Below are 17,702 nucleotides of genomic sequence, written 5' to 3'. Positions count from 1 at the left end.
GATGCTGATGCCCCCCATTGTGTGAAATTTGAACTGAAAGCTAGGGAACATGCTGAAAATGACTAACGTTTCCTTTCAAGACTAAAACTACACATACCCTGACATTGCTTGAGCTAGGAATGCCTAGGTATGCAAAGCCACAAAACCTCTAAGGAGAAAATGACTATCTTCTGCCTCAGGAAAAAAGAAAAAAAATCTTGAAGTGAGTTCTAGCTAGTTTCTTTTCCCCCTAAATTGTATTATTGTCCTGGTTTCCACCTTTACAAAATCAAAGCTCCAAGAACAAATATGTGATTTTGAATCATTCTCAATAAACATTAAAAGACATCTTGAATATTTTAAAGACTTGTTCTAAGTCATCATTCTGGAGGCTGTATGTTTACGACATCTCAAACTGGTCAGTTTCAACTTCCGGACATCTTCACTGTCAAAAGAAACCCTTCTCAATCCTACCAACTTCTGCTAGGTTTCTTTAGCTGCTCTCTGATAACAGGCAGCAATCCTGTATATCACAGGGAGAGAGGAAATTTTGGAGAAGCCTATCTAAAAATGTAACTTTTTGAAAAATAACTTTTAAATTTCTATTGTTAGACTTACTGCACTCATTATTTACAGGGGATTCATAATTAAAATGGAACTTAATTCTTATGCTAATCTCCTATATGATGAAATGCAAATATTCATTGTAATGAAAGTATCTGACCAAAGAAAACCAATTTTGGAATATATACAGCAATTAAAATTAAGATTGTTAACATTAGAAAGAACAGGTACTTTTATAGTTCATTTTTAAGGTTACATTTCATCGTGGAAAGTCTGATGAAGATAAAATCTTATGGACAGGTAACAGCTTTGGAACCTAAAGGGTCATCTTAGCTTTCTAATTCATATTTGCTTTTCATAAACAAGGAGTAATATTTCCTCATCAAAGAGTAGCAGCACTGCTTTTTATATTAAAAAGGTACCTAATAAACCTGGGACCCTATGTTCTTATTTTGGTTTCAGTTTCTGTGGGGAGTAAGGGAAGGAGAGTGGGAAGGGGGAGTGACGTTTACAGAAGCTGGAATACGGAAGTTTTTTGATTGGAAGCAAGTTCTATCAGCTATTGAAAAAAATTTCACCTCAGATTTACATGCAATCATTTAAATTATATCACTTTTCTTAAATAACTTGCCAAAATTAGAATAAAATAAGCACAATCTAATCAAATCCTTCATGTAGATTCATGATTTTAAAAATTCCACTTAAATCCTTCAATGCTCAAGTTATAATAGTTGTATTCCATCGCCAACAACTTCCGGATTAGCACACCATGTGGAAAGAGAACGTATCTATGAGTGTTCTCTATACCACACATCCTGCAAGTCTGTGCAGCAATTATAGGATAATATCTTACAGGTGAAGGAAACCCTGGCCAAACCAACAACATCCTACTAACGTGCTTATTTCACCCAATTCTTCAATCCAGACGTAAGGTGAAAAATCCACAGGTAAATAATCAGGATCTCAGATCAACCCAAGACAGGTCTATTTATGCTGACTTTACTTGAACCATTTATTCTTGGACCAGGAAAAGAACACTCGGCATTCAGACTCTAAACTATTGAAAATTCATCGCCCACAATGGCTACCAGCTGGGAGCCATCTGCAGCTGCGTCTCCAAAAGACTAGCTCATGTGTGCTCTGCTTTCCTTGTAACAATAAGAAGGTCCACCTTCACGGAGAAGGCTGTTTCAAGTCACTTCGTGCACTAAGGGATTATGAGTCAATTTGCCGAACCACACCATAAAAGGAGCTAAGGGAGAAAAAAGCCAATTAGAAGACGCTGAAAAGTGGGGATGGGAAAGCAGTGAACTTCTCACACGAGGCGGTGTCTCAAAGCTGAGGATGTTTATTTTACTGAGACATTTGAAGCCTCTGTTGTATTTCATTCCAAATCCAAGAAATGTCCAATGATTCATCATCCCCAGAACAACTGCCCACATCTGCCTGACATTCACGCACACGTCCCAAGTCCTCACAATCATCTTGCAAATCAGACGTGTGACACCTGCTTCACAGTTGAAATCAGGCTTCAAAGAGGTTAAGCAGCAGAGAGGCACATGACACAGCCCAGCTCGATCCTAAGTCACATGATTCCCTGCACAAGGGCGATTTCTGCCTCACCTGGCTTATGAAGAAAGTGGAAAGCACCAGACACTGTGGGGAGGTCACCGTCTGAACTCTGCCACACTGACACAGTCACTAGCAGTGAGGGGCTGCCCCTCAACACTCTGATCAATTAATAACAGAGTGACTCATAGATGGCTCCAGAATGGTTCAGTCCAGGGAAGTATCCTCATCCCCACGCACGGAGAATGTGGGAAGCATTTTGGTTGTCACAGTGACACCCAGCGGCCAGCACTCCAGATGCTGAACTTCCAACAAAGGGTGGGAAAACTGACTCAAGATATTCACAGAGACAGTACTGGCTTTGCACGGTTTTCACATGCATGAATTTCAGTTACCACAGCTCAGTGAAACACTACCAACCCTCAAACAACACAAGTTTACATTACAGTTACCACAGTATATTAATTGTGATTGTGAGTGGTTGCATCAAATTACAAATTCCACTGCCAGCTCTTCAGTAGACAAATGATTACATATATAACAGATGCTCACCTTGACTAGTGACCAATCATGGTGCTTCTTTCAGAGTCTGTCTGTGATTATTCACTGGACATCTGTCATCAGTTCACGCACAGACAGCAAAGCAAGGAATTGTGCTGAACTCTCATCTTCCAGTGGTAAAACCAAGTGACATTTATGAAAAATGGATAACCAAAAGTGAAAACTGGCCAACAAAGATGAAAGTGCAGCAAAGAAACAAAAAATTATACGGCTGGAATTGAAATTTGAATCAAATGTCAATGGGTGTAAGATCAACAGCTGACACGGGGCATGGTGACGCTGCCGATGTCTGAGAGACTCTGAATACACACAGGAACTCAGCGAGGACAGAGGTATCAACGTAAAGAATGAAAGCTGTTCTGACAAAAAGGATTAAGATGCCCCAGGGGAAGACACACCAGCAAAACACTTCACATAAAAAAGTCTCTGGGAGATATTTCACAATTTTGAAAGTACAAAGGATGAAATATTTGAATCTGATCCAGATGTATGATTATGACACTTTACTGAGGCACAGAAAATACTCTCTCCCTACTGCAAGTTATACAACAAAAAGAAAGCCAGCACTGTTCCAACTCGACAAGTTCTTGACAAGCTTTTTTTTTTTTTACAAATGAAAACACATTCTCAGTATTTCTAATGTTTAAATCAGGTGTTCTGAGTAAGTATCAGTTTTTCTATTCTTTTCCACTTTCCTATACATTCATGACTGACAAGAGATTTTTTTTTAATGTTTTGACAAAGTTTTAAAGGTTGGAGACCATTCCACTTTCCCACTGACTGCTAAAAGGGCTTCGCACGATTTCAGCTTGCACAGTCGTTCTGAGGGTCCCACATCACTGGTACAAGGTGAGGACGACCTTTTATGCCCCACTGAAAATCACTGATAAGGAGTTTCAAATTGTTTATACTGTAGGCAGGTTTAGCTACTTTATTTCAAAAAGTTCGGAGAACTCTTACTTATCAATCAAAACCTAGCTCAAATGTGCCCTCCACTGTGAAAATTCCTCCAACTTTCCCAGTCAGAGGTCAGCCTTCTCTCTCCCCTCCCCATTCAGACTCTGTAGCAACAATGTTATAGTGCTTATTTCTTCGTTTATGTAACCAATCCCACCAATGAGTTCGGCTCCTGGTGGCCAACAACTGTATTTTCTCCATCTTTAAACATGAGAATCTTGCACTAGGGATCTCAATAAGCAGTGGTGACATAGTCAGCAGTGATGAAGGAGGCATCAGGAAGGCAAGAGGAGACTCCCTTTACACAAGTCTTTCCAGTTACATAGCACTCGGTGGATTACACAGTATGGCCGTTCCATCTACAAAGGCTCCTTTAACTCATCCAAAACGTGGTATTTTTGAGGAGTATGCTTATCAGAATAAATGAACTGAGTGAATATTCATTAAATGAAAGTCAATTCTAGACCACAGACAGGATTAATTCCCCCAGGGTATATCTGCTTTATGATAGAGGAAACCCACCCCTCAACCAAGATGTCTGAAGCGGTGGGATAGGTACAGCAAGGGGCAAGCTGGGCCAAGTACAGGCTGCGGAAAGTGGGAAACCTAAGTTCTGTCATTTCTTTTCTGGCCTACGGTTGGCACAGCCGTGGGGGAAGGGAGCACGCCCACTCATTTTAAAAGATGAGCCAGATTTTTGTGTTAAATCTCCTTATTTCTAAACGTTGGGACTCATTTCAATTATGTAAAAACACTTAGTAGGCAAGAAAAACATCTAGTTTCCACTTTTTGATCTATGCTCCAAACCAAGGAGAATTTTCAGGGCATATGAGTGAGTTATTCATGACGGCCTACAATGTTAGTGAAAATTTGGTTTCTTGATTCCCCTGAGACATAATGATCTGTGATTCTTCAGGCTATTTTATTCTCCAAGTATCACTTTATTATAATTGTTCAGAAGGATTACGCAGATCTCTACATGACATCATGAGTAGCTATAGAGATTTATTACATTTGAACTATCAGATTCTAACATTTGTGTAACTTGAGTGTAACAGCATACAGCTTGGGGTAGGGGGGATGCAATGCTATTGATATATTTAATGAAATTAAGTTACCAACCTTTGATTGTTAATTTTCTAACCTCCAATTTTTCATATGCCTAGTTACTCCATTCATATGAATCCACATTAAATACTTCTTTAGGCAATACATTATACCACCCAGCTCATCTTACTCTTCTTAGAGCAACAACCTTACTTAGCTTAGTCATCCCTGAAGGCACTGACGTTGATGAGCAATGGCAGATCAATACAATAGCACAATGTCCTTGAAACATCAAGAAGAGGTAAAACTCCATGCAGGCTGTGCTACTGCAGCAACTCCACATGTAGTGTGCTCTGTAGATGAACACAACAAAAGTTTATTTCTCTCTCACATTGAATGGCCTGCATGAGTCAGCAAGGGGTTTGGCTCTACACAGTCATTCAGGGACCCAAGCTGATGGAGGCCCTTCCATTTTACAGTTGCCCATCTGGAGTCCATGGCCCCCTCAGTCTCCCTTTGGGAGAACAACAGGAAGAATCCTGCATTGATCTTTTACTGCCCTGGCCTAAAAGGAAAACACACTACCTCCCTCACAGTCTGTTGGCCATGACTACATATCTAGCTCTGCAGACCCAAAGGAAACTGGGACATGCAAGGGGCACCTAGAATATTTGCTGGGCATTACTGCCTCTGCAAGATAGTTCTTTAAAAGATTCAGCATCAGTTAGTCCGAGATCTTATTCCAAGGTACAACCTTCCCTTGCTCTTTTCAGACACGCAGCCTTTTAAGCCTGTCTCCACCTTGATATCTCACTAGCTCCTTAGACGTGTTTAAACTGAACACAATCTCTTCTCCATGCAACTGGGCGTGGTAAGTTGCCTACCCAGAGTCCAAAACTCAACCCACTTATCTAAGACAGATGTCACTCCCATTGCCAGGGACTGGCTTAAAAATAGGCATGCTAAAACTCAACAACAAAAAGACAAACAACTTGATCCAAAAATGGGCAAAGAATCTGAATAGGTATTTCTCCAATAAAGATATACAAAATGGATAATAAGCACATGAAAAGATGTTCAACACCACTGAACACTGGGGAAATGCAACTCAAAAGTATAATGAGATACCACTTCATATCCAATCTGGATAGTTACTAAAAAAAAGTAACAAGTGTTGAAAAGAATGTGGCTAAAATGGACCTCTTGTGCACTACTGGTGAAAATGTAACACGGTACAGCTACTGTGGAAAACAGTATGACAGTTCCTCAAAGAATTAAAAATAGAATTAACATATGATTTAGCAATTCCACTTCTGGGTATATACCCAGAAGAACTGAAATCAGGGTGTTGGAGAAACATCTGTACTTCCATGTATCAACCATGTTCATAGCAGCACTATTCAAAAGAGTTAAAATGTGAAAACCCAAATGTCCATCACTGGATGAATGGATGAACAAAATGTGATATATACATACAATGAAGTATTCAGCCTTAAAAAGGAAGGAAATCCTAACATGCTACAACATGGATGAACCTCGAAGACATCATGCTAGGTGAAATAAACCAGTCACAAAAATACAAATCCTGTGTGACTCCATTTATATGAGAAACTTAAAGAGTCATAATCATAGAGTCAGCAGTAGAACAGTGGTTTCTAGGGGCTGTGGAGAGAAAGCAAAGGGGAGTTATTATTTAATGGGTATAGAGTTTCAATACTTTTTGAAAAGAACTATAGAGCTGGATGGTGGTGAGGAAGGTATTTAATACCACTGAACGGTACAATTAAAAATGGTTAAGATGGAGTGACATCAGCATTATGGTGGCATGAGATGCTCCCTCTGTCTCTCCCCTTTAATCTACAACTAGTGAAACATCTGTAACTCAACAAAGGTTCCTCTGCCCAACACACCAGGCCACCAGAGACATCCACACGTCCGCATACCTAAAAATGGGTGGACTGGAACACATGGAGGCGGTGAGACCAGGGAAGCAGCAGAGGTAGCATCCATGACCCTGGCCCTCAGCCACAGCGGCTGAGCCAGCAAAACCAGAGAACTCGGCAGCAGCAGGAGAGTCAGTGGACAAGGCTCTGGCCTCCCAGGTGCAAGTGCACTTGTAGCCAGGGGACTGGGCAGCTGCAGAAGCAGAGCCTACAACCCTGGTGCTGCCCCCTCAACATGCAGCAACAGTGCCCATGAACCCCAAAACCCTGGATGCAGAGAGGTATCCATGACCCCAACTCACCTCCCCATCCTTCCTTCTCCACCTGCTGCAGCAGCAGTGCCTGCAACCCAGGTGGCCCAGACATGGTGGAGGTGCCCACCCTCCCACTATTCCCAGCAGTGACGCCAGCAGCAGCAAGGCACCAGCAACCCCAGAGGCACAAACAGTGACAATGAGGGCATCAGGAGACATAACTGACAGAGAGGCAGTGGAGGATGGCAAGTGCCAATTCTCAAGATAGCCAAAAGGCAGCTCAGGTAAGAGAAATACAAAACTTGTGATACAGCGCCATCTACTGAAAGAAAAGCCTCTACTTACAAACCTGTTGTATTGTTAGAATCAAGTGGAAAAAAAAGCGTTACCTAAGGAAGAAAGGTATTCATTCACTACTTCAAATGCACCAGCAGAGGAACAACTCATCAAGCATCGTGAAAAACCATGGTAACATAGTATTGCAAAAAGAAAATGACAATTCTCCAGAAACCAAACTTAAAGTCATTTCTTAAAGGAATACTGCAATCTGAATGACAGAGAATTTAAAGTACCTGTCATGAAGAAACTCAGTGATGTATGAGAAAGATAGTCCAATGGTCTCAGGAATAAAACTTGTGAACGGAAACAATACTTTAGCAAAGAGACTGAAACTCTAAAATTTTAAAGAACTAAACAAATTCTGGACTGAAGAACTCAGTAAATGAGGCTTTTTTTTTTTTTTTAGAAAAACACATTAGAAAGCACTGGAAACAGAGCAGACCATATGGAAGACAGAATTAGTAAGTTTGAATACAGAAATCTAGAAATTACCCAGGAGAGAGGGCTAAGATTTTGTTTCTAGTAAAGAAATTTGGAAAAAAAAAAATCTTGACTCCATTAGGAAGGGTAAGATGTATCAGAAGGGCAAGATAAAATTAATGAGTATCCCAGAAGGAGAAGGGAAGGGGAAGGGAGCAGAGTTTATTTAAAGAAATAACAGCAATGGAATACTACTCAGCCCTGAAAAATAAAATAATGCCATCTGCAGCAAGATGGATGGACCTGGAATTGTCATTCTAAGTGAAGTAAGCCAGAAAGAGAAATAAAATAACAATATTATTCATATGTGGAATCTTAAAAAAAAAAGACAATCTTATTTACAAAACAGAAACAGACTCATAGACATAGAAAACAAATTTATAGTCATCAGTGGGGAAAGGGGGTGGGATGGAATAAATTAGGAGTTTGAGATTTGCAGATACTAACTACTATATATAAACAACAAGTTTCTTCTGTATATAGCACAGGGCACTATATTCAATATCTTATAGTAACCTATAATGAATATATGTATGTATATGTATGAATGAACTATTATGCTGTACACCAGAAACTGACACAAAATTGTAAACTGAGTATACTTCTATAAAAAAAGAAAAAGAAAAAGAAATAAAAGCTGAGAACTCCCCAAACCTGGGGAAGAAACTGTATATACAAGTCAATGAAGCCAAGAGGATATCTAGCTTGATGCAAAAAATACCTTCACCAAGACACACTACATTAAAACTGCCAAAAGTCAATGCCAAAGAATAAATTTTAAAGGCAGCCAGGGAGGAAAAAAGACCGTAACCTAGAAAGAACCCCCATTAAGCTATGAGCAGATTTCTCAGAAGAAAGTCTACAGGCCAGAGAGTAGAATGACATACTCAAAGTATTGAGAGATAAAATACTGTCAGCCAAGAACATTCTATCCAGCAGTTATCCTTCATAGATAAGGAAAAATAAAGGCATTCCCAGCAAACATACTTTAAGAGAGTTCATTACTAGACCTGTCTTACAAGAAATGTTGAAAGGAGCTCTTCTCCCTGGAACGAAAAGGCAAAAATACACAAAACTTTTAAGTAAGGTGATAATCAGACAGGAGAAATCAGAAAAATGCAACTCTGTATCACAGTAATTGTTAAACACTTAATTATAACCTAAAGGTTAAAGGGGGGAAAGCAGTTTAAAAAAAAAAAAACTACAGCTACTTGATTTGGTATCAAATTCACAACATAAAAAGGGTAACTTGAGACAACAAAAACATAAAAGGAGAAGAGGAAAAGAACAGAACCCATAGACATAAATGAAGGTAAGATGCTATCCACATAAAAAAGACTATTTTAGCCATGAAACATTTTATACAAATCTCATGGTAACCACAAAACATAAATCTAGAGCAAAAACATAAAAGAGAAAACTGAGAAAAATATTACAGAAAACTGCCAAAATAAAATGGCAGTCAGAAACCAACACAACGGAAAAGAAAAAAGGAGATGCAGAACAACCAGAAAACGAAAGCTAAAATGGCAGCACTGAGTCCTCATATATCAATAATCACTCTAAATGTAAATGGATTAAAGTCACCAATTCAAAGACACAAAGTGACTAGACAGATGGAGTAAAAAACAACACTCAACTATGTGCTGCCTCCAGGAGACTCATCTCAGCTCTAAAGACAAACACAGGATCAAAGTGAAGGGATGAAAGATGATACCAACCAAATGGCAGCCAAAAGAAAGAGGGTGCAGCCATACTCACATGAGACAAAACAGACAAGAAAGGTACAAGAGACAAAGATGGACATAATATAATGAAAAGGGGGACAAATGATCAAAAAGACACAACAGTTATTAATACATATGAACCTAACATAGGAGCACCAAAGCATACAAAGCAATTATTAACAGACCCGAAGGGGGAAATTGATAGCAATGTAATAATAGTAGGGGACTTTAAAACCCCACTTTTATCAAGGGGTAGATCATCCAGACAAAAAGTCAACAAGGAGACAGCAGCCTTAAATAAAACATTAGACCAGATGGACTTAGATTTATATAGAATATTCCATCCAAATGCAGCAGAATACACATTCTTCTCAAATGCATATGTCGGGACACAAAACAATTCTCAATACATTTATAACACTGATATCATATCAAGCATCTTTTCCAGCCACAATGGTATAAAACTAGAAATTGATCACAAGAAGAAAGCTAGAAAAATCACAAATATGTGGAAACTAAACAACATGCTACTGAACTATTGGGTCAATGAAACAACAAAAGGAAAAATTTTAAAATGCCTGAAGACAAATAAAAATTAAAATATGACATAACAAAATCTACAGGACGCAGCAAAAGAGGAACTAAAAGAGAAGTTTACAGCAATACAAGCCCACCTCAAAAACAAACAAAAATCTCAAATAAACAGTCTAATCTTATACCTAAAGATCAATGAAACTAAAAGCTGATTCTTTGAAAAGATAAACAAAATTGGCAAACCTTTAGCTACACCCACCAAGGAAAAAAGAGAGGCTCTGATAAATAAAATCAGAAATGAAAAAAGAGAAATTACAAAAACATAGCACAGAAATATAAAGGATTATAAGAAAATACTATGAACAGCTATATGCTAACAAATTAGACAACCTAGAAGAAATGGATAAATTCTTAGACCCATACAACTTTTCAAGACCAAATCACAAAGAAAAGGAAAATCTGAATAGATCAATCACTAGTAAGGAGATTAAAACAGCAGTCAAAAACATCCCAAAAAACAAAAGTCCAGGACCAGACAGCTTCCCTGGTGAACTCTACCAAACATTCAAAGGAAATTTAATACCTATCCTCAAACTCTTCCAAAAAAGTGAAGAGGAGAGAAAGTCTCCTAACTCATTTTACAAGGCCAACATCACCCCTATACCAAAAGCAAAGACAACACATGGAAAAGAAAACTGCAGGCCAATATCTCTGACAAAGATAGATGAAAAAAAATCCTCAATAACAGTATCAGGAAACCAAATACAGCAATACATTAAAAGGATCACACCATGATCAAGTGGGACTTACTACAGGGAATCAAGGGTGTTTCAACATCTGCAAATCAATCCATGTGATACACCACAGTAGCAAAATAGAAGATAAAAATCATGATCATCTAAATAGAGGCAGAAAAAGCATTCAACAAGATGCAACCCCCACTTATGATTTTTAAAAAAACTCTCAATGAAACGAGTATACAGGAACATACCTACACACACACACACACACACACACATTATATATGACAACCCAGAGCTAACATCATCCTCAATGGTGAAAAACAAAAGTTATTCCTCTAATATCAAGAACAAGACAAGGATGGCCGAATCTTATTCACCACAGTATTGGAAGCCCTAGCCAGAGCAATTAGGCAATAAAAAGATATAAAAGGCATCCAAATTGAAAAAGAAGAAGTAAAATTGTCACTATTTGTAGATGACATGATTTTATACAAAGAAAACCATAAAGGCTCTACCAAAACACTTTTAGAAATAACAAACACATACAGTAAAGTTACAGGGTACAAAATCAATATACAAAAATCTGTTGCATTTCTGTACACTAATAATGAACTGTGATAAAGAGAAACTAAGAAAACAATCTCATTTACAATCACAACAAAATTAACAAAATACCTTAGATTAAATTTAATCAAGGAGGCATAAGACCTGTACACTAAAAACTGTAAGACACTGCTGAAAGAAACTGAAGAAGACATAAAGAACTGAAAAGACATTCTGTGCTCACTGGACTGGAAGAATTAACACTGTTAAAACGTCTACATTACCTAAAGTAATCTACAGATTCAATGCAATCCCAACAATATTTTTCACAGAAATACAAAAAACAATCCTAAAATTTGTATGGAATCAAAAAGATGCCAAATAGCCACAGGAATTCTAGGGAAAGAAAAAAAAAAGAACAAAGTTGGAGGGAGCACACACTTTTATTTCAAATTATACTACAAAGCCATAGTAATCAAAACAACATGGTGTTGGCAGAAAAACAGACACATAGATCAAAGGAACAGAACTGGGAGCCCAGAAATAAGCCTACACATATATGGACAATAAATTTATGGTAAAGGAGCAAAGAACACAGGATAGCCTCTTCCATAAATGGTGTTGGAGAAACTGGGCAGCTACATGCAAAAGAATGAAACTAGACCACTATCTTACACATAAACAAAAATTAACTCAAAATGGATTAAACACTTAAATCTAAGACCTGACATCATAAAAAACCTACAAGAAAACACAGGCAGTATGCAACTGGTCACCAGACTTAGCAGTATCTTTCTCGATATGTCTCCTCAGGCAAGGGAAACAAAAGCAACCGCAAACAAATGAGACTACATCAAACTGAAAAGCATCTACACAACAAAGGAAACCATTAATAAAATGAAAAGATGACCTACTAAATGAAAGAAAATATTTACAAATCATTTATTTGATAAGGGATTAATATCTAAAATATATAAAGAACTCATAAAATTCAATAACAACAAACAAAACCAACCTGATTAAAAAGTGTGCAGAGGATTTGAACAGACATTTTTCCAAAGAAGACATACAGATGGCCAACAGGCATATGAAAGATGCCTGACATCACTAATTATTAGGGAAATGCAAATCAAAACCACAATGAGATATTATCTCTTGCCCATTAGAATGGATATTATCAAAAAGGCAGGAAATAACAAGTGATGGTGGAGAAGATGTGGAGAAAGGGGAACCTCCATACACTGTTGATGGGAATGTAAACTGGTGTAGTCACTATGGAAAACCGTATGGAGAGTACTCAAAAAATTAAGAATAGAATTATCATACGATCCAGCTATTCCACTTCTGGGTATTTATCCAACGAATATGAAACCACTAATTAAAAAAGATACACTCTCCCTTATGTTCATGGCAGCATTATTTACAATAGCCAAGATATGGAAACAATCTAAGTGCCCATAGACAGAAGAATGGAATATATACAATGGACTACTACACAGCCGTATGTCTAGAAGAGCCAAGCGAGGAATTGTGGGGAATGAATGGGCACAGTGCATGCTTTTAATTCAGATGTACATTCCACAAAGGAAAGAAAAAGACATATGAAAATTACTCATTTCCCCCAAACAAATATACCTTCTCTCATTTTCTTGGAATTCACTGCCCTCCCAATCACCTTTCCCCTTGACTTCCAGACAGGGGTACAAGAACTATTTTAGTCCACCTTGAGAAAATCAACAGTCTCACAACAAGGATAAATGGTAATGGACACTGGACCTCAGTGTCAGGGAAACAACAGTGCGTGGCAGGGGGGTGAGACAAACAGAGCACCTGTCCTGCCCAGGGCTACCATCACCAGCTCCAATGGGCATGTACAGGAGCTGGCCCAACGCACCCAGCCTCTCAGATTTTTCAAGAAAAGCTACCAAACCAGATTGGTATGTAAAATCTCCTTGCTTTTAAATGTTGGCAGATACATAACATATCAAAAATCACTACTCAGACGAATATAGTGCGGACTTAACGAAACAGGCTTGTATGCCAAATACAACCAGCAAGCTACCCGTCCATTTCCTGTTTACCTCAGTTAAATTAAAAGAAACTCAACAGGAAAGGGGCAGTATCCAAAAGAGTGCATAGACGGTGCTGCTACCAGAATCAGAAAACGCAGTGCCTTATGGTATTTTATACCTAGCTAGGCTTTGATCTTAGGGAGAATGAGAGTGAACAGACAGCTTTGGAGCCCAGCACCTGACTTCTGGTCAAGGGTGTATGGTGGGGAGGCCTAGGGTTAAAAGCTGCTGGGAAACTGAGGCCAATTAACACAAAGTTGTACATGAATCCCCTGGCACATGGCAGGATTTTAAAAGCCACTAGACTTTCCTGAATCAACACTGGAAATAATTCCTTCCAAGAGGATGCCAGATAAATAAAGTGTTACCCCACCTAATTTATACAGTGTGGTAGAAAATATCTCCTGTACTCCAAATGTATTTTTCTGCGAAAGTAATTTTAAATCTTTCTGATAAAGGAAAATGTGTGGAGCCCATAAAAAGTTATGAGTAACAGTCAAAGAATTCACACATTTCAAAAATGAATTTAATTGATTATGAAAATTTCCAAAGAAGTTTCTCTGGAGGCTGTAGCTCACTAATGATGTCACAAGGGAGACCTGGAAAGACAAACATGCAGATGTAGGATTTCACTAATCCGCAACAGTGCAGAATCACATTTAGCAGTATTTCAGATTTCTTCATGTGATTCTTAGAGTGAAAGTTTCAAAACAGTTTTTGCTTTGTGAATTTTTAGGTTCTTAAAGATCCAAGGAGAATCCAATTAAAAAGCACTAAACTTTCCAAATGCTAATTTCAAGAAATTAAGATTCTCTCAATACATCCTCAGTTTCCAGCACCTAGCCACATCTGATAAAATGGCATATAATTATCACATTATGAAATGCGAACCCGTTGGTGAGGTATACTTTCACAGCCATGAATTCATTTACAACACAAGATGAGTGTGGGACTCTATCCTCAACTGATGGGACGACAATGGCAGGCAAACACAGGTCCAGCCACTGCTCTCACGAGGCTGAGCGTATAGTCAGGAAAACAACCAACCAAACAACCCTTACCAATGTATAATTACACAGAACAAGACCTTTCATGAAAGAAATCTAGAAGTTGCAATGATACCACCTAAAAAAGGGATGTCACGTAGTCTGTAACAGGGAAAGCTACCTTGAAAAAGTAAGCCACGGTATGGAGCATGGCTACATCAAAGGGGGTAACATGAATCATGCCAGGGAGAAGGATCAGCTTTCATTCACGTACAAATATTTACTACACGCCAAACATGTGCCAGTCATCGTGTGAAACATTAGGTATACTATAGTGAATAGAATTTAAACAGTCCCTGGTCACATTTACAATTTACTGTGGGAAATGAACAAATTTTTTAACAAAATAAGTCTACTTCAGGAAATGGAGAAAGGAGGGGAAGAAATCATTTTTTAAAGTGGGAGAGGGGTTAAAAAAGAACAGGATGCTCTGAATCAGAACAATAACAGGGTGTGTACTTTACACTGGGTGGGACTATCTCTCCAACGAAGGGTCATTTAAGCCAAGACTTGAAGGAAGTTAAGAATATATAAAGCTCAAAAGACTAGGAATAGACTTACCATATGACCCAGGAATCCCTCTCCTGGGCATATATCCAGAAGGAACCCTACTTCAAAATGACACCTGCACCCCAATGTTCATAGCAGCACTATTTACAATAGCCAAGACATGGAAACAGCCTAAATGTCCATCAACAGATGACTGGATAAAGAAGGTGTGGTATATTTATACAATGGAATACTATTCAGCCATAAAAATGACAACATAACGCCATTTGCAGCAACATGGATGTCCCTGGAGAATGTCATTCTAAGTGAAGCCAGAAAGAGAAAGAAAAACACCATATGACATCGCTCATATGTGGAATCTAAAAAGAGAAAAAAAAAAAAAAGAACATAAATACAAAACAGAAACAGACTCATAGACATAGAATACAAACTTGCGGTTGCCAGTGGGGAGGGGGGTGGTAAGGGACAGACTGGGAGTTCAAAATTTGTAGATACTGACAGGCATATGTAGAATAGATAAACAAGATTATACTGTACAGCACAGGGAAATATATACAAGATCTGGTGGTACCTCATAGTGAAAAAGAATGCGACAATGAATATATATGTGTTCATGTATAACTGAAAAATTGTGCTCTACACTGGAAATTGACACAACATTGTAAACTGACTATAATTCAATAAAATTATACACACACACACACACACACACACACACACACACACACACACACATATAAAGGACATCTCAGACAGAGAGTACAATGCAGCACAAAAGCCCTGAAGCAGGAGGGAACTCGGTGTTAAAGGAATTGAAAGACCAGAAAGGAAGGAGAAAGTGGCAACAGATGAGATGCAGAGAGAAGGGTCAACTTCATACAAAGCCTGGAAAGTCATGAGAAAGAGTGGATCTTATTCTCAGAGCACTAGGAAGGCAATGAAGGGTTCCAAGTTTTGGAGGAACATGACTGAATCTGTGTTTTAAAGAACACGCTGAAGGGGGCAGGACTGGCAGTAGACAGATGAGTTAGGAGGACACTGCAGTTGCCGGGCAAGAGATGACAGGAGCATGGAGAAGGGTTAGGATGGCAGAACGAAGAAAAGTCAATCAAATCCACATGTACTGAGGGCAGAACGCACAAGACTACTGACTGATTTGATTGGGGAGGTGGGAAGGAAAGGAAGTTATTAAGTTATCAACCACATCTCTGGTTTAAATAACTGGATAGCTGGTGCCATCAATGAAGAAAGGAGAAGAAGCAATGAGACTGAGGAAGTTAAGAGTTAAGTTTTAGATAAGTTGTATTTTTAAAGTCTATGAGCCACTGAAGTAGATTTCCATCCAAGTGGAAATATCAAGCTAAAGTTTTAAGAATCTAGTGATCAAAGGGGGAAAAAATCTAATTGAAACATAAATTTGGAATTGGATAGGTGACATTTAAGGTCATGGAAACTGAGGCTCTCGCATAGGGAGGACACCAAGAAGAGACAAAGCAGAATGGCAGCTGGAAGGAACTGGGGGTACAGGAAATGGGCAGGTATTATTTCATGGTTATGGAGTCTTACTTTGAGAAGCTGGAAAAGTACTGCATGTAGATGGTGGTGATGGTTGCATAACAATGTGAATATACTTAATGCCACTTAAACATGGCTGAAGTTTTACGGTAAATTTTATGCTATGTGTCTGCTACTACAATTAAACAAACAAACAAACAAACGAAAAACACCTAAACCTTGAGAAACTCCAGCATTCAGACAATGGGCAGAATAGGAGAGGCTGAAAAATAAGAGGTAATGAGCTTCCAGAATAGTGGCAGATGAAGTCACAGAAAATGAATGAAAAACTCAAGGCTGATCTGCACACAGGAGCGTCCCTGAAGGGAAAAAGAAAAGAACTGAAAGCTACTGAGAAATCAAATCGGATGAAGACTTTTAAGTACTCTTTGGATTTCTGAAACACCAAGGTCAGGGTAACCTTGACATAATCAACTTAGTGGAAAACGAGCACAGGAGTTGGTGTGACTTGAGAATTGAGAAGGGGGTTTGAAAAAGGAGAATTATCATTAGTCGACAACTCTTTCAAGTTTTGATTATAAAAAGCAGCAGAAAAAACAAGACAGTGCTGGAGGGGAATGTGAGGTTAAGGGAAGTCTGGCAGTTGCAAACAGCCTACCCCAATGTTGACTTTCTCCCAGTTAGAATCTCCAGTTTTTACCTGGGAATATGGACCTAACATAAGTACTCAGCCTTCCTTGAAAACAGGTGTGGTCAGGTAACTACGTTCTGCCCAGGGAAGTGTTAGCCAGCTCCAGGAAGTCTCACCATCCAAATAGTGACTGTCTCATGTCCTTTCTTCCATCCTGCTGATTGGACCACAACGTCTGAAGTTCCAATCTGGATTATGAAGACAAGGGCCACAGTCTCGGAGTGGGAAACTGTACACGCAGAATCCTTTCAGGAGAAATAATCTTCCAACTTACTTAAACAACCATCATTGTGCTTTGCTTTCACTTTCCGTTTCCACAGACAATTCTAATCCCAAATAATACAGGCAGTTTGGGTCTGTTTTTAATACAGGAGACACTAAAACACAACTGTGTAAGTGGGAATGATCTGATCAGAGAGACATTCCAAGATAGAGGAAGATGAAGTCTAAGGTGAGAAGCACGTGGGATGTGCAGACCCAACGTGGTTAGAAATTTAAGAACCAGGGAAGATACGGGAGTCAAATCAATGCAGAGCCTTGCAAACTAAGGATTTTACTTTTTTATCCTAGGAGCAATGGGAAACAACTAGACGTTTTAATAGGAAAATAATGTGATCGAATGTGTATT

The 17,702-nt window shown here is 38.7% G+C and overlaps 1 protein-coding gene across 4 annotated transcripts in view; it reads right to left on the bottom strand.

The window, feature by feature from the left end:
- Positions 1–17,702, bottom strand: part of BICC1 (BicC family RNA binding protein 1) — a 326,417-nt gene that overhangs the window by 112,299 nt on the left and 196,416 nt on the right. The gene's annotated exons all lie outside the window — the stretch shown is intronic.

Source organism: Camelus bactrianus, chromosome 11 (genome assembly GCF_048773025.1).
Source record: "Camelus bactrianus isolate YW-2024 breed Bactrian camel chromosome 11, ASM4877302v1, whole genome shotgun sequence".
Classification (NCBI taxonomy): Eukaryota; Metazoa; Chordata; class Mammalia; order Artiodactyla; family Camelidae; genus Camelus; species Camelus bactrianus.
The sequence above is the reverse complement of the archived record's forward strand: the minus strand, read 5'-3'. Positions and strand labels throughout refer to the sequence as shown.